This window comes from Taudactylus pleione, unplaced genomic scaffold, assembly GCF_031769625.1.
Source record: "Taudactylus pleione unplaced genomic scaffold, aTauple2 ptg000393l, whole genome shotgun sequence".
In the NCBI taxonomy this organism is placed as follows: domain Eukaryota; kingdom Metazoa; phylum Chordata; class Amphibia; order Anura; family Myobatrachidae; genus Taudactylus; species Taudactylus pleione.
This window is the reverse complement of record NW_028284794.1, coordinates 4089489-4109289: the sequence shown is the minus strand read 5'-3', so window position 1 is coordinate 4109289 and position 19801 is coordinate 4089489. Positions and strand designations below refer to the sequence as shown.

At 31.9% G+C, this 19801-nt stretch overlaps 9 non-coding genes across 9 annotated transcripts; all 9 read right to left on the bottom strand.

Annotated features, from left to right (window-relative positions):
* Positions 1-1678: 1678 nt before the first annotated feature.
* Positions 1679-1750, bottom strand: TRNAW-CCA (transfer RNA tryptophan (anticodon CCA)). The gene has a single exon. It is a non-coding gene; the product is annotated as a tRNA-Trp (tRNA).
* Positions 1751-5950: 4200 nt separating this feature from the next.
* Positions 5951-6022, bottom strand: TRNAW-CCA (transfer RNA tryptophan (anticodon CCA)). The gene has a single exon. It is a non-coding gene; the product is annotated as a tRNA-Trp (tRNA).
* A 1767-nt stretch (positions 6023-7789) lies between these two features.
* On the bottom strand, positions 7790-7861 carry TRNAW-CCA (transfer RNA tryptophan (anticodon CCA)). The gene has a single exon. It is a non-coding gene; the product is annotated as a tRNA-Trp (tRNA).
* A 1150-nt stretch (positions 7862-9011) lies between these two features.
* TRNAW-CCA (transfer RNA tryptophan (anticodon CCA)) lies at positions 9012-9083 on the bottom strand. The gene has a single exon. It is a non-coding gene; the product is annotated as a tRNA-Trp (tRNA).
* A 1150-nt stretch (positions 9084-10233) lies between these two features.
* Positions 10234-10305, bottom strand: TRNAW-CCA (transfer RNA tryptophan (anticodon CCA)). The gene has a single exon. It is a non-coding gene; the product is annotated as a tRNA-Trp (tRNA).
* A 545-nt stretch (positions 10306-10850) lies between these two features.
* TRNAW-CCA (transfer RNA tryptophan (anticodon CCA)) lies at positions 10851-10922 on the bottom strand. The gene has a single exon. It is a non-coding gene; the product is annotated as a tRNA-Trp (tRNA).
* Positions 10923-12689: 1767 nt separating this feature from the next.
* Positions 12690-12761, bottom strand: TRNAW-CCA (transfer RNA tryptophan (anticodon CCA)). Its single transcript has one exon. It is a non-coding gene; the product is annotated as a tRNA-Trp (tRNA).
* A 2977-nt stretch (positions 12762-15738) lies between these two features.
* On the bottom strand, positions 15739-15810 carry TRNAW-CCA (transfer RNA tryptophan (anticodon CCA)). Its single transcript has one exon. It is a non-coding gene; the product is annotated as a tRNA-Trp (tRNA).
* A 2372-nt stretch (positions 15811-18182) lies between these two features.
* TRNAW-CCA (transfer RNA tryptophan (anticodon CCA)) lies at positions 18183-18254 on the bottom strand. The gene has a single exon. It is a non-coding gene; the product is annotated as a tRNA-Trp (tRNA).
* Positions 18255-19801: the final 1547 nt, after the last annotated feature.

The following is a 19801-nucleotide window of genomic DNA, read 5'->3' as shown; positions in this document are numbered from 1 at the left end:
ATTAGGTAGTTGTCAAGCAAACAAACCTACATCCTTGGTAACAAAACAAAAAGATATGTATTCTGGTTTTTCCTTCAGTGTAGAGTTTTTATGCCTCATAGTATACGTCATGTGAATGGAAAAAGTCATCTTTAAAATCAAATTGGTACTAAATGTATTTCTAAAAAAGACAAGTGACGGCAGTGATCCAAAATTGATCCAGAAAAGCTAATTGCTTTTAAATGTATTGTTACATTACAGACATTTAGAGTTGGCCTTCAAGTAAAGTTTAATCTAAACTGGATATTTTTAGTATTATAATTATGAGAACTGATAAGAAGGTGAGATATTTAATGACTATGTGCTAGTGATATAGGTATCAGTTTGAGCTATAATCACATTATTGAAAGTAGACAACAATCTTAGTATTTAGTTTCTTGTATAGTATTTTTGGGCAGAATAGAGCATTTTATCTTCAAAATGATAACCGACCCTGACGTGATTTGAACACGCAACCTTCTAATCTTGAGTCAGATGAACTAACGTTGCCTCTTATTAAAACTGACTCAGTAGATTTTCTGGTGGTTTATATTACAAATAGTTCATCTGCTTATGCTAAACCTTGAATTAGGTAGTTGTCAAGCAAACAAGCCTACATCCTTGGTAACAAAACAAAAAGATATGTATTCTGGTTTTTCATTCAGTGTAGAGTTTTTATGCCTCATAGTATACGTCATGTGAATGTAAAAAGTCATCTTTAAAATCAAATTGGTACTAAATGTATTTCTAAAAAAGACAAGTGACGGCAGTGATCCAAAATTGATCCAGAAAAGCTAATTGCTTTTAAATGTATTGTTAGATTACAGACATTTAGAGTTGGCCTTCAAGTAAAGTTTAATCTAAACTGGATATTTTTAGTATTATAATTATGAGAACTGATAAGAAGGTGAGATATTTAATGACTATGTGCTAGTGATATAGGTATCAGTTTGAGCTATAATCACATTATTGAAAGTAGACAACAATCTTAGTATTTAGTTTCTTGTATAGTATTTTTGGGCAGAATAGAGCATTTTATCTTCTAAATGATAACCGACCCTGACGTGATTTGAACACGCAACCTTCTAATATTGAGTCAGATGAGCTAACGTTGCCTCTTATTAAAACTGATTCAGTAGATTTTCTGGTGGTTTATATTACAAATAGTTCATCTGCTTATGCTAAACCTTGAATTAGGTAGTTGTCAAGCAAACAAGCTTACATCCTTGGTATCAAAACAAAAAGATATGTATTCTGGTTTTTCCTTCAGTGTAGAGTTTTTATGCCTCATAGTATACGTCATGTGAATGGAAAAAGTCATCTTTAAAATCAAATTGGTACTAAATGTATTTCTAAAAAAGACAAGAGACGGCAGTGATCCAAAATTGATCCAGAAAAGCGAATTGCTTTTAAATGTATTGTTACATTACAGACATTTAGAGTTGGCCTTCAAGTAAAGTTTAATCAAAACTGGATATTTTTAGTATTATAATTATGAGAACTGATAAGAAGGTGAGATATTTAATGACTATGTGCTAGTGATATAAGTATCAGTTTGAGCTATAATCACATTATTGAAAGTATACAGCAATCTTAGTATTTAGTTTCTTGTATAGTATTTTTTTGGCAGAAAAGAGCATTTAATCTTCAAAATGACAACTGACCCCGACATGATTTGAACACGCAACCTTCTGATCTGGAGTCAGACCCGCTACCGTTGCGCCACGAGGTCTCTTGTTAAATCTGATTCTGTAGATTTTTCTGTTGGTTTATATTACAAATAGATCATCTGCTTATACTAAACCTTGAATTAGGTAGTTGTCAAGCAAACAAACCTACATCCTCGGTAACAAAACAAAAAGATATGTCTGGTGGTTTTTCCTTTAGTGTATAATTTTTATTCATCACAGTATAGGTCATTTGAATGGAAAAAGTCATCCATAAAATCAAATTGGTACTTAATGTATTGTTAAAATAGACAAGTGATGGTAGTGATCCAAAATTGATCCAGAAAAGCTAATTGCTTTTAAATGTATTGTTACATTACAGACATTTACAGTTGGCCTTCAAGTAACGTATTCTCTAAACTGGATATTTTTTGTATAATAATTATGAGAACTGATAAGAATGTGACTTATTTAATGACTATGTGCTAGTGATATAGGTATCAGTTTGAGGTATAATCACATTATTGAAAGTAGATAACAATCTTGGTAATTAGTTTCCAGTATAGTATTTTTGGGCAGAATTGAGCATTTTTTCTTCAAAATGATAACCGACCCTGACGAGATTTGAACACGCAACCTTCTAATCTTGAGTCAGATGAGCTAACGTTGCCTCTTATTAAAACTGATTCAGTAGATTTTCTGGTGGTTTATATTACAAATAGTTCATCTGCTTATGCTAAACCTTGAATTAGGTAGTTGTCAAGCAAACAAACCTACATCCTTGGTAACAAAACAAAAAGATATGTATTCTGGTTTTTCCTTCAGTGTAGAGTTTTTATGCCTCATAGTATACGTCATGTGAATGGAAAAAGTCATCTTTAAAATCAAATTGGTACTAAATGTATTTCTAAAAAAGACAAGTGACGGCAGTGATCCAAAATTGATCCAGAAAAGCTAATTGCTTTTAAATGTATTGTTACATTACAGACATTTAGAGTTGGCCTTCAAGTAAAGTTTAATCTAAACTGGATATTTTTAGTATTATAATTATGAGAACTGATAAGAAGGTGAGATATTTAATGACTATGTGCTAGTGATATAGGTATCAGTTTGAGCTATAATCACATTATTGAAAGTAGACAACAATCTTAGTATTTAGTTTCTTGTATAGTATTTTTTTGGCAGAAAAGAGCACTTTATCTTCAAAATGACAACTGACCCCGACGTGATTAGAACATGCAACCTTCTGATCTGGAGACAGACGCGCTACCGTTGCGCCACGAGGTCTCTTGTTAAATCCGATTCAGTAGATTTTTCTGGTTGTTTATATTACAAATAGATCATCTGCTTATACTAAACCTTGAATTAGGTAGTTGTCAAGCAAACAAACCTACATCCTCGGTAACAAAACAAAAAGATATGTCTGGTGGTTTTTCCTTTAGTGTATAATTTTTATTCATCACAGTATAGGTCATTTGAATGGAAAAAGTCATCCATAAAATCAAATTGGTACTAAATGCATTGTTAAAATAGACAAGTGATGGTAGTGATCCAAAATTGATCCAGAAAAGCTAATTGCTTTTAAATGTATTGTTACATTACAGACATTTAGAGTTGGCCTTCAAGTAACGTATTCTCTAAACTGGATATTTTTTGTATAATAATTATGAGAACTGATAAGAATGTGAGTTATTTAATGACTATGTGCTAGTGATATAGGTATCAGTTTGAGGTATAATCACATTATTGAAAGTAGATAACAATCTTGGTAATTAGTTTCTAGTATAGTATTTTTGGGCAGAATAGAGCATTTTATCTTCAAAATGATAACCGACCCTGACGAGATTTGAACACGCAACCTTCTAATCTTGAGTCAGATGAGCTAACGTTGCCTCTTATTAAAACTGATTCAGTAGATTTTCTGGTGGTTTATATTACAAATAGTTCATCTGCTTATGCTAAACCTTGAATTAGGTAGTTGTCAAGCAAACAAACCTACATCCTTGGTAACAAAACAAAAAGATATGTATTCTGGTTTTTCCTTCAGTGTAGAGTTTTTATGCCTCATAGTATACGTCATGTGAATGGAAAAAGTCATCTTTAAAATCAAATTGGTACTAAATGTATTTCTAAAAAAGACAAGTGACGGCAGTGATCCAAAATTGATCCAGAAAAGCTAATTGCTTTTAAATGTATTGTTACATTACAGACATTTAGAGTTGGCCTTCAAGTAAAGTTTAATCTAAACTGGATATTTTTAGTATTATAATTATGAGAACTGATAAGAAGGTGAGATATTTAATGACTATGTGCTAGTGATATAGGTATCAGTTTGAGCTATAATCACATTATTGAAAGTAGACAACAATCTTAGTATTTAGTTTCTTGTATAGTATTTTTGGGCAGAATAGAGCATTTTATCTTCAAAATGATAACCGACCCTGACGTGATTTGAACACGCAACCTTCTAATATTGAGTCAGATGAGCTAACGTTGCCTCTTATTAAAACTGATTCTGTAGATTTTTCTGGTGGTTTATATTACAAATAGATCATCTGCTTATACTAAACCTTGAATTAGGTAGTTGTCAAGCAAACAAACCTACATCCTCGGTAACAAAACAAAAAGATATGTCTGGTGGTTTTTCCTTTAGTGTATAATTTTTATTCATCACAGTATAGGTCATTTGAATGGAAAAAGTCATCCATAAAATCAAATTGGTACTAAATGTATTGTTAAAATAGACAAGTGATGGTAGTGATCCAAAATTGATCCAGAAAAGCTAATTGCTTTTAAATGTATTGTTACATTACAGACATTTAGAGTTGGCCTTCAAGTAACGTATTCTCTAAACTGGATATTTTTTGTATAATAATTATGAGAACTGATAAGAATGTGAGTTATTTAATGACTATGTGCTAGTGATATAGGTATCAGTTTGAGGTATAATCACATTATTGAAAGTAGATAACAATCTTGGTAATTAGTTTCTAGTATAGTATTTTTGGGCAGAATAGAGCATTTTATCTTCAAAATGATAACCGACCCTGACGTGATTTGAACACACAACCTTCTAATCTTGAGTCAGATGAGCTAACGTTGCCTCTTATTAAAACTGATTCAGTAGATTTTCTGGTGGTTTATATTACAAATAGTTCATCTGCTTATGCTAAACCTTGAATTAGGTAGTTGTCAAGCAAACAAGCCTACATCCTTGGTAACAAAACACAAAGATATGTATTCTGGTTTTTCCTTCAGTGTAGAGTTTTTATGCCTCATAGTATACGTCATGTGAATGTAAAAAGTCATCTTTAAAATCAAATTGGTACTAAATGTATTTCTAAAAAATACAAGTGACGGCAGTGATCCAAAATTGATCCAGAAAAGCTAATTGCTTTTAAAGGTATTGTTACATTACAGACATTTAGAGTTGGCCTTCAAGTAATGTTTAATCTAAACTGGATATTTTTAGTATTATAATTATGAGAACTGATAAGAAGGTGAGATATTTAATGACTATGTGCTAGTGATATAGGTATCAGTTTGAGCTATAATCACATTATTGAAAGTAGACAACAATCTTAGTATTTAGTTTCTTGTATAGTATTTTTTTGGCAGAAAAGAGCACTTTATCTTCAAAATGACAACTGACCCCGACGTGATTAGAACATTCAACCTTCTGATCTGGAAACAGACGCGCTACCGTTGCGCCACGAGTTCTTTTGTTAAATCCGGTTCAGTAGATTTTTCTGGTGGTTTATATTACAAATAGATCATCTGCTTATACTAAACCTTGAATTAGGTAGTTGTCAAGCAAACAAACCTTCATCCTCAGTAACAAAACAAAAAGATATGTCTGGTGGTTTTTCCTTTAGTGTATAATTTTTATTCATCACCGTATAGGTCATTTGAATGTAAAAAGTCATCTTTAAAATCAAATTGGTACTAAATGTATTTCTAAAAAAGACAAGTGACGGCAGTGATCCAAAATTGATCCAGAAAAGCTAATTGCTTTTAAATGTATTGTTACATTACATACATTTAGAGTTGGCCTTCAAGTAAAGTTTAATCTAAACTGGATATTTTTACTATTATAATTATGAGAACTGATAAGAAGGTGAGATATTTAATGACTATGTGCTAGTGATATAGGTATCAGTTTGAGCTATAATCACATTATTGAAAGTAGACAGCAATCTTAGTATTTAGTTTCTTGTATAGTATTTTTTTGGCAGAAAAGAGCATTTAATCTTCAAAAAGACAACTGACCCCGACGTGATTTGAACACGCAACCTTCTGATCTGGAGTCAGACGCGCTACCGTTGCGCCACGAGGTCTCTCGTTAAATCTGATTCTGTAGATTTTTCTGGTGGTTTATATTACAAATAGATCATCTGCTTATACTAAACCTTGAATTAGGTAGTTGTCAAGCAAACAAACCTACATCCTCGGTATCAAAACAAAAAGATATGTCTGGTGGTTTTTCCTTTAGTGTATAATTTTTATTCATCACAGTATAGGTCATTTGAATGGAAAAAGTCATCCATAAAATCAAATTGGTACTAAATGCATTGTTAAAATAGACAAGTGATGGTAGTGATCCAAAATTGATCCAGAAAAGCTAATTGCTTTTAAATGTATTGTTACATTACAGACATTTAGAGTTGGCCTTCAAGTAAAGTTTAATCTAAACTGGATATTTTTAGTATTATAATTATGAGAACTGATAAGAAGGTGAGATATTTAATGACTATGTGCTAGTGATATAGGTATCAGTTTGAGCTATAATCACATTATTGAAAGTAGACAACAATCTTAGTATTTAGTTTCTTGTATAGTATTTTTTTGGCAGAAAAGAGCACTTTATCTTCAGAATGACAACTGACCCCGACGTGATTAGAATATGCAACCTTCTGATCTGGAGACAGACGCGCTACCGTTGCGCCACGAGGTCTCTTGTTAAATCCGATTCAGTAGATTTTTCTGGTGGTTTATATTACAAATAGATCATCTGCTTATACTAAACCTTGAATTAGGTAGTTGTCAAGCAAACAAACCTACCTCCTCGGTAACAAAACAAAAAGATATGTCTGGTGGTTTTTCCTTTAGTGTATAATTTTTATTCATCACCGTATAGGTCATTTGAATGGAAAAAGTCATCCATAAAATCAAATTGGTACTAAATGTATTGTTAAAATAGACAAGTGATGGTAGTGGTCCAAAATTGATCCAGAAAAGCTAATTGCTTTTTAATGTATTGTTACATTACAGACATTTAGAGTTGGCCTTCAAGTAACGTATTCTCTAAACTGGATATTTTTTGTATAGTAATTATGAGAACTGATAAGAATGTGAGTTATTTAATGACTATGTGCTAGTGATATAGGTATCAGTTTGAGGTATAATCACATTATTGAAAGTAGATAACAATCTTGGTAATTCGTTTTTAGTATAGTATTTTTGGGAAGAATAGAGCATTTTATCTTCAAAATGATAAACGACCCTGACGTGATTTGAACACGCAACCTTCTAATCTTGAGTCAGATGAGCTAACGTTGCCTCTTATTAAAACTGATTCAGTAGATTTTCTGGTGGTTTATATTACAGATAGTTCATCTGCTTATGCTAAACCTTGAATTAGGTAGTTGTCAAGCAAACAAGCCTACATCCTTGGTAACAAAACAAAAAGATATGTATTCTGGTTTTTCCTTCAGTGTAGAGTTTTTATGCCTCATAGTATACGTCATGTGAATGTAAAAAGTCATCTTTAAAATCAAATTGGTACTAAATGTATTTCTAAAAAAGACAAGTGACGGCAGTGATACAAAATTGATCCAGAAAAGCTAATTGCTTTTAAATGTATTGTTACATTACAGACATTTAGAGTTGGCCTTCAAGTAAAGTTTAATCTAAACTGGATATTTTTAGTATTATAATTATGAGAACTGATAAGAAGGTGGGATATTTAATGACTATGTGCTAGTGATATAGGTATTAGTTTGAGCTATAATCACATTATTGAAAGTAGACAACAATCTTAGTATTTAGTTTCTTGTATAGTATCTTTTTGGCAGAAATGAGCATTTTATCTTCAAAATGACAACTGACCCCGATGTGATTTGAACACGCAACCTTCTGATCTGGAGTCAGACGCGCTACCGTTGCGCCACGAGGTCTCTTGCTAAATCCGATTCAGTAGATTTTTCTGGTGGTTTATATTACAAATAGATCATCTGCTTATACTAAACCTTGAATTAGGTAGTTGTCAAGCAAACAAACCTTCATCCTCAGTAACAAAACAAAAATATATGTCTGGTGGTTTTTCCTTTAGTGTATAATTTTTATTCATCACAGTATAGGTCATTTGAATGGAAAAAGTCATCCATAAAATCAAATTGGTACTAAATGCATTGTTAAAATAGACAAGTGATGGTAGTGATCCAAAATTGATCAAGAAAAGCTAATTGCTTTTAAATGTATTGTTACATTACAGACATTTAGAGTTGGCCTTCAAGTAACGTATTCTCTAAACTGGACATTTTTTGTATAATAATTATGAGAACTGATAAGAATGTGAGTTATTTAATGACTATGTGCTAGTGATATAGGTATCAGTTTGAGGTATAATCACATTATTGAAAGTAGATAACAATCTTGGTAATTAGTTTCTAGTATAGTATTTTTGGGCAGAATAGACAATTTTATCTTCAAAATGATAACCGACCCTGACGTGATTTGAACACGCAACCTTCTAATCTTGAGTCAGATGAGCTAACGTTGCCTCTTATTAAAACTGATTCAGTAGATTTTCTGGTGGTTTATATTACAGATAGTTCATCTGCTTATGCTAAACCTTGAATTAGGTAGTTGTCAAGCAAACAAGCCTACATCCTTGGTAACAAAACAAAAAGATATGTATTCTGGTTTTTCCTTCAGTGTAGAGTTTTTATGCCTCATAGTATACGTCATGTGAATGTAAAAAGTCATCTTTAAAATCAAATTGGTACTAAATGTATTTCTAAAAAAGACAAGTGACGGCAGTGATACAAAATTGATCCAGAAAAGCTAATTGCTTTTAAATGTATTGTTACATTACAGACATTTAGAGTTGGCCTTCAAGTAAAGTTTAATCTAAACTGGATATTTTTAGTATTATAATTATGAGAACTGATAAGAAGGTGGGATATTTAATGACTATGTGCTAGTGATATAGGTATTAGTTTGAGCTATAATCACATTATTGAAAGTAGACAACAATCTTAGTATTTAGTTTCTTGTATAGTATCTTTTTGGCAGAAATGAGCATTTTATCTTCAAAATGACAACTGACCCCGATGTGATTTGAACACGCAACCTTCTGATCTGGAGTCAGACGCGCTACCGTTGCGCCACGAGGTCTCTTGCTAAATCCGATTCAGTAGATTTTTCTGGTGGTTTATATTACAAATAGATCATCTGCTTATACTAAACCTTGAATTAGGTAGTTGTCAAGCAAACAAACCTTCATCCTCAGTAACAAAACAAAAATATATGTCTGGTGGTTTTTCCTTTAGTGTATAATTTTTATTCATCACAGTATAGGTCATTTGAATGGAAAAAGTCATCCATAAAATCAAATTGGTACTAAATGCATTGTTAAAATAGACAAGTGATGGTAGTGATCCAAAATTGATCAAGAAAAGCTAATTGCTTTTAAATGTATTGTTACATTACAGACATTTAGAGTTGGCCTTCAAGTAACGTATTCTCTAAACTGGACATTTTTTGTATAATAATTATGAGAACTGATAAGAATGTGAGTTATTTAATGACTATGTGCTAGTGATATAGGTATCAGTTTGAGGTATAATCACATTATTGAAAGTAGATAACAATCTTGGTAATTAGTTTCTAGTATAGTATTTTTGGGCAGAATAGACAATTTTATCTTCAAAATGATAACCGACCCTGACGTGATTTGAACACGCAACCTTCTAATCTTGAGTCAGATGAGCTAACGTTGCCTCTTATTAAAACTGACTCAGTAGATTTTCTGGTGGTTTATATTACAAATAGTTCATCTGCTTATGCTAAACCTTGAATTAGGTAGTTGTCAAGCAAACAAGCCTACATCCTTGGTAACAAAACAAAAAGATATGTATTCTGGTTTTTCCTTCAGTGTAGAGTTTTTATGCCTCATAGTATACGTCATGTGAATGTAAAAAGTCATCTTTAAAATCAAATTGGTACTAAATGTATTTCTAAAAAAGACAAGTGACGGCAGTGATCCAAAATTGATCCAGAAAAGCTAATTGCTTTTAAATGTATTGTTACATTACAGACATTTAGAGTCGGCCTTCAAGTAAAGTTTAATCTAAACTGGATATTTTTAGTATTATAATTATGAGAACTGATAAGAAGGTGAGATATTTAATGACTATGTGCTAGTGATATAGGTATCAGTTTGAGCTATAATCACATTATTGAAAGTAGACAGCAATCTTAGTATTTAGTTTCTTGTATAGTATTTTTTTGGCAGAAAAGAGCATTTAATCTTCAAAAAGACAACTGACCCCGACGTGATTTGAACACGCAACCTTCTGATCTGGAGTCAGACGCGCTACCGTTGCGCCACGAGGTCTCTCGTTAAATCTGATTCTGTAGATTTTTCTGGTGGTTTATATTACAAATAGATCATCTGCTTATACTAAACCTTGAATTAGGTAGTTGTCAAGCAAACAAACCTACATCCTCGGTATCAAAACAAAAAGATATGTCTGGTGGTTTTTCCTTTAGTGTATAATTTTTATTCATCACAGTATAGGTCATTTGAATGGAAAAAGTCATCCATAAAATCAAATTGGTACTAAATGCATTGTTAAAATAGACAAGTGATGGTAGTGATCCAAAATTGATCCAGAAAAGCTAATTGCTTTTAAATGTATTGTTACATTACAGACATTTAGAGTTGGCCTTCAAGTAACGTATTCTCTAAACTGGATATTTTTTGTATAATAATTATGAGAACTGATAAGAATGTGAGTTATTTAATGACTATGTGCTAGTGATATAGGTATCAGTTTGAGGTATAATCACATTATTGAAAGTAGATAACAATCTTGGTAATTAGTTTCTAGTATAGTATTTTTTTGGCAGAAAAGAGCATTTAATCTTCAAAAAGACAACTGACCCCGACGTGATTTGAACACGCAACCTTCTGATCTGGAGTCAGACGCGCTACCGTTGCGCCACGAGTTCTCTCGTTAAATCTGATTCTGTAGATTTTTCTGGTGGTTTATATTACAAATAGATCATCTGCTTATACTAAACCTTGAATTAGGTAGTTGTCAAGCAAACAAACCTACATCCTCGGTATCAAAACAAAAAGATATGTCTGGTGGTTTTTCCTTTAGTGTATAATTTTTATTCATCACAGTATAGGTCATTTGAATGGAAAAAGTCATCCATAAAATCAAATTGGTACTAAATGCATTGTTAAAATAGACAAGTGATGGTAGTGATCCAAAATTGATCCAGAAAAGCTAATTGCTTTTAAATGTATTGTTACATTACAGACATTTAGAGTTGGCCTTCAAGTAAAGTTTAATCTAAACTGGATATTTTTAGTATTATAATTATGAGAACTGATAAGAAGGTGAGATATTTAATGACTATGTGCTAGTGATATAGGTATCAGTTTGAGCTATAATCACATTATTGAAAGTAGACAACAATCTTAGTATTTAGTTTCTTGTATAGTATTTTTTTGGCAGAAAAGAGCACTTTATCTTCAGAATGACAACTGACCCCGACGTGATTAGAATATGCAACCTTCTGATCTGGAGACAGACGCGCTACCGTTGCGCCACGAGGTCTCTTGTTAAATCCGATTCAGTAGATTTTTCTGGTGGTTTATATTACAAATAGATCATCTGCTTATACTAAACCTTGAATTAGGTAGTTGTCAAGCAAACAAACCTACCTCCTCGGTAACAAAACAAAAAGATATGTCTGGTGGTTTTTCCTTTAGTGTATAATTTTTATTCATCACCGTATAGGTCATTTGAATGGAAAAAGTCATCCATAAAATCAAATTGGTACTAAATGTATTGTTAAAATAGACAAGTGATGGTAGTGATCCAAAATTGATCCAGAAAAGCTAATTGCTTTTTAATGTATTGTTACATTACAGACATTTAGAGTTGGCCTTCAAGTAACGTATTCTCTAAACTGGATATTTTTTGTATAGTAATTATGAGAACTGATAAGAATGTGAGTTATTTAATGACTATGTGCTAGTGATATAGGTATCAGTTTGAGGTATAATCACATTATTGAAAGTAGATAACAATCTTGGTAATTCGTTTTTAGTATAGTATTTTTGGGAAGAATAGAGCATTTTATCTTCAAAATGATAAACGACCCTGACGTGATTTGAACACGCAACCTTCTAATCTTGAGTCAGATGAGCTAACGTTGCCTCTTATTAAAACTGATTCAGTAGATTTTCTGGTGGTTTATATTACAGATAGTTCATCTGCTTATGCTAAACCTTGAATTAGGTAGTTGTCAAGCAAACAAGCCTACATCCTTGGTAACAAAACAAAAAGATATGTATTCTGGTTTTTCCTTCAGTGTAGAGTTTTTATGCCTCATAGTATACGTCATGTGAATGTAAAAAGTCATCTTTAAAATCAAATTGGTACTAAATGTATTTCTAAAAAAGACAAGTGACGGCAGTGATACAAAATTGATCCAGAAAAGCTAATTGCTTTTAAATGTATTGTTACATTACAGACATTTAGAGTTGGCCTTCAAGTAAAGTTTAATCTAAACTGGATATTTTTAGTATTATAATTATGAGAACTGATAAGAAGGTGGGATATTTAATGACTATGTGCTAGTGATATAGGTATTAGTTTGAGCTATAATCACATTATTGAAAGTAGACAACAATCTTAGTATTTAGTTTCTTGTATAGTATCTTTTTGGCAGAAATGAGCATTTTATCTTCAAAATGACAACTGACCCCGATGTGATTTGAACACGCAACCTTCTGATCTGGAGTCAGACGCGCTACCGTTGCGCCACGAGGTCTCTTGCTAAATCCGATTCAGTAGATTTTTCTGGTGGTTTATATTACAAATAGATCATCTGCTTATACTAAACCTTGAATTAGGTAGTTGTCAAGCAAACAAACCTTCATCCTCAGTAACAAAACAAAAATATATGTCTGGTGGTTTTTCCTTTAGTGTATAATTTTTATTCATCACAGTATAGGTCATTTGAATGGAAAAAGTCATCCATAAAATCAAATTGGTACTAAATGCATTGTTAAAATAGACAAGTGATGGTAGTGATCCAAAATTGATCAAGAAAAGCTAATTGCTTTTAAATGTATTGTTACATTACAGACATTTAGAGTTGGCCTTCAAGTAACGTATTCTCTAAACTGGACATTTTTTGTATAATAATTATGAGAACTGATAAGAATGTGAGTTATTTAATGACTATGTGCTAGTGATATAGGTATCAGTTTGAGGTATAATCACATTATTGAAAGTAGATAACAATCTTGGTAATTAGTTTCTAGTATAGTATTTTTGGGCAGAATAGACAATTTTATCTTCAAAATGATAACCGACCCTGACGTGATTTGAACACGCAACCTTCTAATCTTGAGTCAGATGAGCTAACGTTGCCTCTTATTAAAACTGACTCAGTAGATTTTCTGGTGGTTTATATTACAAATAGTTCATCTGCTTATGCTAAACCTTGAATTAGGTAGTTGTCAAGCAAACAAGCCTACATCCTTGGTAACAAAACAAAAAGATATGTATTCTGGTTTTTCCTTCAGTGTAGAGTTTTTATGCCTCATAGTATACGTCATGTGAATGTAAAAAGTCATCTTTAAAATCAAATTGGTACTAAATGTATTTCTAAAAAAGACAAGTGACGGCAGTGATCCAAAATTGATCCAGAAAAGCTAATTGCTTTTAAATGTATTGTTACATTACAGACATTTAGAGTCGGCCTTCAAGTAAAGTTTAATCTAAACTGGATATTTTTAGTATTATAATTATGAGAACTGATAAGAAGGTGAGATATTTAATGACTATGTGCTAGTGATATAGGTATCAGTTTGAGCTATAATCACATTATTGAAAGTAGACAACAATCTTAGTATTTAGTTTCTTGTATAGTATTTTTGGGCAGAATAGAGCATTTTATCTTCAAAATGATAACCGACCCTGACGTGATTTGAACACGCAACCTTCTAATATTGAGTCAGATGAGCTAACGTTGCCTCTTATTAAAACTGATTCAGTAGATTTTCTGGTGGTTTATATTACAAATAGTTCATCTGCTTATGCTAAACCTTGAATTAGGTAGTTGTCAAGCAAACAAGCTTACATCCTTGGTATCAAAACAAAAAGATATGTATTCTGGTTTTTCCTTCAGTGTAGAGTTTTTATGCCTCATAGTATACGTCATGTGAATGGAAAAAGTCATCTTTAAAATCAAATTGGTACTAAATGTATTTCTAAAAAAGACAAGAGACGGCAGTGATCCAAAATTGATCCAGAAAAGCGAATTGCTTTTAAATGTATTGTTACATTACAGACATTTAGAGTTGGCCTTCAAGTAAAGTTTAATCTAAACTGGATATTTTTAGTATTATAATTATGAGAACTGATAAGAAGGTGAGATATTTAATGACTATGTGCTAGTGATATAGGTATCAGTTTGAGCTATAATCACATTATTGAAAGTAGACAACAATCTTAGTATTTAGTTTCTTGTATAGTATTTTTTTGGCAGAAAAGAGCACTTTATCTTCAAAATGACAACTGACCCCGACGTGATTAGAACATGCAACCTTCTGATCTGGAGACAGACGCGCTACCGTTGCGCCACGAGGTCACTTGTTATATCCGATTCAGTAGATTTTTCTGGTGGTTTATATTACAAATAGATCATCTGCTTATACTAAACCTTGAATTAGGTAGTTGTCAAGCAAACAAATCTACCTCCTCGGTAACAAAACAAAAAGATATGTCTGGTGGTTTTTCCTTTAGTGTATAATTTTTATTCATCACCGTATAGGTCATTTGAATGGAAAAAGTCATCCATAAAATCAAATTGGTACTAAATGTATTGTTAAAATAGACAAGTGATGGTAGTGATCCAAAATTGATCCAGAAAAGCTAATTGCTTTTAAATGTATTGTTACATTACAGACATTTAGAGTTGGCCTTCAAGTAACGTATTCTCTAAACTGGATATATTTTGTATAATAATTATGAGAACTGATAAGAATGTGAGTTATTTAATGACTATGTGCTAGTGATATAGGTATCAGTTTGAGGTATAATCACATTATTGAAAGTAGATAACAATCTTGGTAATTAGTTTTTAGTATAGTATTTTTGGGAAGAATAGAGCATTTTATCTTCAAAATGATAACCGACCCTGACGTGATTTGAACACGCAACCTTCTAATCTTGAGTCAGATGAGCTAACGTTGCCTCTTATTAAAACTGATTCAGTAGATTTTCTGGTGGTTTATATTACAAATAGTTCATCTGCTTATGCTAAACCTTGAATTAGGTAGTTGTCAAGCAAACAAGCCTACATCCTTGGTAACAAAACAAAAAGATATGTATTCTGGTTTTTCCTTCAGTGTAGAGTTTTTATGCCTCATAGTATACGTCATGTGAATGTAAAAAGTCATCTTTAAAATCAAATTGGTACTAAATGTATTTCTAAAAAAGACAAGTGACGGCAGTGATCCAAAATTGATCCAGAAAAGCTAATTGCTTTTAAATGTATTGTTACATTACAGACATTTAGAGTTGGCCTTCAAGTAAAGTTTAATCTAAACTGGATATTTTTAGTATTATAATTATGAGAACTGATAAGAAGGCGGGATATTTAATGACTATATGCTAGTGATATAGGTATCAGTTTGAGCTATAATCACATTATTGAAAGTAGACAACAATCTTAGTATTTAGTTTCTTGTATAGTATCTTTTTGGCAGAAAAGAGCATTTTATCTTCAAAATGACAACTGACCCCGATGTGATTTGAACACGCAACCTTCTGATCTGGAGTCAGACGCGCTACCGTTGCGCCACGAGGTCTCTTGTTAAATCCGATTCAGTAGATTTTTCTGGTGGTTTATATTACAAATAGATCATCTGCTTATACTAAACCTTGAATTAGGTAGTTGTCAAGCAAACAAACCTTCATCCTCAGTAACAAAACAAAAAGATATGTCTGGTGGTTTTTCCTTTAGTGTATAATTTTTATTCATCACAGTATAGGTCATTTGAATGGAAAAAGTCATCCATAAAATCAAATTGGTACTAAATGCATTGTTAAAATAGACAAGTGATGGTAGTGATCCAAAATTGATCCAGAAAAGCTAATTGCTTTTAAATGTATTGTTACATTACAGACATTTAGAGTTGGCCTTCAAGTAACGTATTCTCTAAACTGGACATTTTTTGTATAATAATTATGAGAACTGATAAGAATGTGAGTTATTTAATGACTATGTGCTAGTGATATAGGTATCAGTTTGAGGTATAATCACATTATTGAAAGTAGATAACAATCTTGGTAATTAGTTTCTAGTATAGTATTTTTGGGCAGAATAGAGCATTTTATCTTCAAAATGATAACCGACCCTGACGTGATTTGAACACACAACCTTCAAATCTTGAGTCAGATGATCTAACGTTGCCTCTTATTAAAACTGATTCAGTAGATTTTCTGGTGGTTTATATTACAAATAGTTCATCTGCTTATGCTAAACCTTGAATTAGGTAGTTGTCAAGCAAACAAGCCTACATCCTTGGTAACAAAACAAAAAGATATGTATTCTGGTTTTTCCTTCAGTGTAGAGTTTTTATGCCTCATAGTATACGTCATGTGAATGTAAAAAGTCATCTTTAAAATCAAATTGGTACTAAATGTATTTCTAAAAAATACAAGTGATGGCAGTGATCCAAAATTGATCCAGAAAAGCTAATTGCTTTTAAATGTATTGTTACATTACAGACATTTAGAGTTGGCCTTCAAGTAAAGTTTAATCTAAACTGGATATTTTTAGTATTATAATTATGAGAACTGATAAGAAGGTGAGATATTTAATGACTATGTGCTAGTGATATAGGTATCAGTTTGAGCTATAATCACATTATTGAAAGTAGACAACAATCTTAGTATTTAGTTTCTTGTATAGTATTTTTTTGGCAGAAAAGAGCACTTTATCTTCAGAATGACAACTGACCCCAACGTGATTAGAAAATGCAACCTTCTGATCTGGAGACAGACGCGCTACCGTTGCGCCACGAGGTCTCTTGTTAAATCCGATTCAGTATATTTTTCTGGTGGTTTATATTACAAATAGATCATCTGCTTATACTAAACCTTGAATTAGGTAGTTGTCAAGCAAACAAACCTACATCCTCGGTAACAAAACAAAAAGATATGTCTGGTGGTTTTTCCTTTAGTGTATAATTTTTATTCATCACCGTATAGGTCGTTTGAATGGAAAAAGTCATCCATAAAATCAAATTGGTCCTAAATGTATTGTTAAAATAGACAAGTGATGGTAGTGATCCAAAATTGATCCAGAAAAGCTAATTGCTTTTAAATGTATTGTTACATTACAGACATTTAGAGTTGGCCTTCAAGTAACGTATTCTCTAAACTGGATATTTTTTGTATAGTAATTATGAGAACTGATAAGAATGTGAGTTATTTAATGACTATGTGCTAGTGATATAGGTATCAGTTTGAGGTATAATCACATTATTGAAAGTAGATAACAATCTTGGTAATTAGTTTTTAGTATAGTATTTTTGGGAAGAATAGAGCATTTTATCTTCAAAATGATAACCGACCCTGACGTGATTTGAACAGGCAACCTTCTAATCTTGAGTCAGATGAGCTAACGTTGCCTCTTATTAAAACTGATTCAGTAGATTTTCTGGTGGTTTATATTACAAATAGTTCATCTGCTTATGCTAAACCTTGAATTAGGTAGTTGTCAAGCAAACAAGCCTACATCCTTGGTAACAAAACAAAAAGATATGTATTCTGGTTTTTCCTTCAGTGTAGAGTTTTAATGCCTCATAGTATACATCATGTGAATGTAAAAAGTCATCTTTAAAATCAAATTGGTACTAAATGTATTTCTAAAAAAGACAAGTGACGGCAGTGATACAAAATTGAACCAGAAAAGCTAATTGCTTTTAAATGTATTGTTACATTACAGACATTTAGAGTTGGCCTTCAAGTAAAGTTTAATCTAAACTGGATATTTTTAGTATTATAATTATGAGAACTGATAAGAAGGTGAGATATTTAATGACTATGTGCTAGTGATATAGGTATTAGTTTGAGCTATAATCACATTATTGAAAGTAGACAACAATCTTAGTATTTAGTTTCTTGTATAGTATCTTTTTGGCAGGAAAGAGCATTTTATCTTCAAAATGACAACTGACCCTGATGTGATTTGAACACGCAACCTTCTGATCTGGAGTCAGACGCGCTACCGTTGCGCCACGAGGTCTCTTGTTAAATCTGATTCAGTAGATTTTTCTGGTGGTTTATATTACAAATAGATCATCTGCTTATACTAAACCTTGAATTAGGTAGTTGTCAAGCAAACAAACCTTCATCCTCAGTAACAAAACAAAAATATATGTCTGGTGGTTTTTCCTTTAGTGTATAATTTTTATTCATCACAGTATAGGTCATTTGAATGGAAAAAGTCATCCATAAAATCAAATTGGTACTAAATGCATTGTTAAAATAGACAAGTGATGGTAGTGATCCAAAATTGATCCAGAAAAGCTAATTGCTTTTAAATGTATTGTTACATTACAGACATTTAGAGTTGGCCTTCAAGTAACGTATTCTCTAAACTGGACATTTTTTGTATAATAATTATGAGAACTGATAAGAATGTGAGTTATTTAATGACTATGTGCTAGTGATATAGGTATCAGTTTGAGGTATAATCACATTATTGAAAGTAGATAACAATCTTGGTAATTAGTTTCTAGCATAGTATTATTGGGCAGAATAGAGCATTTTATCTTCAAAATGATAACCGACCCTGACGTGATTTGAACACGCAACCTTCTAATCTTGAGTCAGATGAGCTAACGTTGCCTCTTATTAAAACTGACTCAGTAGATTTTCTGGTGGTTTATATTACAAATAGTTCATCTGCTTATGCTAAACCTTGAATTAGGTAGTTGTCAAGCAAACAAGCCTACATCCTTGGTAACAAAACAAAAAGATATGTATTCTGGTTTTTCCTTCAGTGTAGAGTTTTTATGCCTCATAGTATATGTCATGTGAATGTAAAAAGTCATCTTTAAAATCAAATTGGTACTAAATGTATTTCTAAAAAATACAAGTGACGGCAGTGATCCAAAATTGATCCAGAAAAGCTAATTGCTTTTAAATGCATTGTTACATTACAGACATTTAGAGTTGGCCTTCAAGTAAAGTTTAATCTAAACTGGATATTTTTAGTATTATAATTATGAGAACTGATAAGAAGGTGAGATATTTAATGACTATGTGCTAGTGATATAGGTATCAGTTTGAGCTATAATCACATTATTGAAAGTAGACAACAATCTTAGTATTTAGTTTCTTGTATAGTATTTTTGGGCAGAATAGAGCATTTTTTCTTCAAAATGATAACCGACCCTGACGTGATTTGAACACGCAACCTTCTAATATTGAGTCAGATGAGCTAACGTTGCCTCTTATTAAAACTGATTCAGTAGATTTTCTGGTGGTTTATATTACAAATAGTTCATCTGCTTATGCTAAACCTTGAATTAGGTAGTTGTCAAGCAAACAAGCTTACATCCTTGGTATCAAAACAAAAAGATATGTATTCTGGTTTTTCCTTCAGTGTAGAGTTTTTATGCCTCATAGTATACGTCATGTGAATGGAAAAAGTCATCTTTAAAATCAAATTGGTACTAAATGTATTTCTAAAAAAGACAAGAGATGGCAGTGATCCAAAATTGATCCAGAAAAGCGAATTGCTTTTAAATGTATTGTTACATTACAGACATTTAGAGTTGGCCTTCA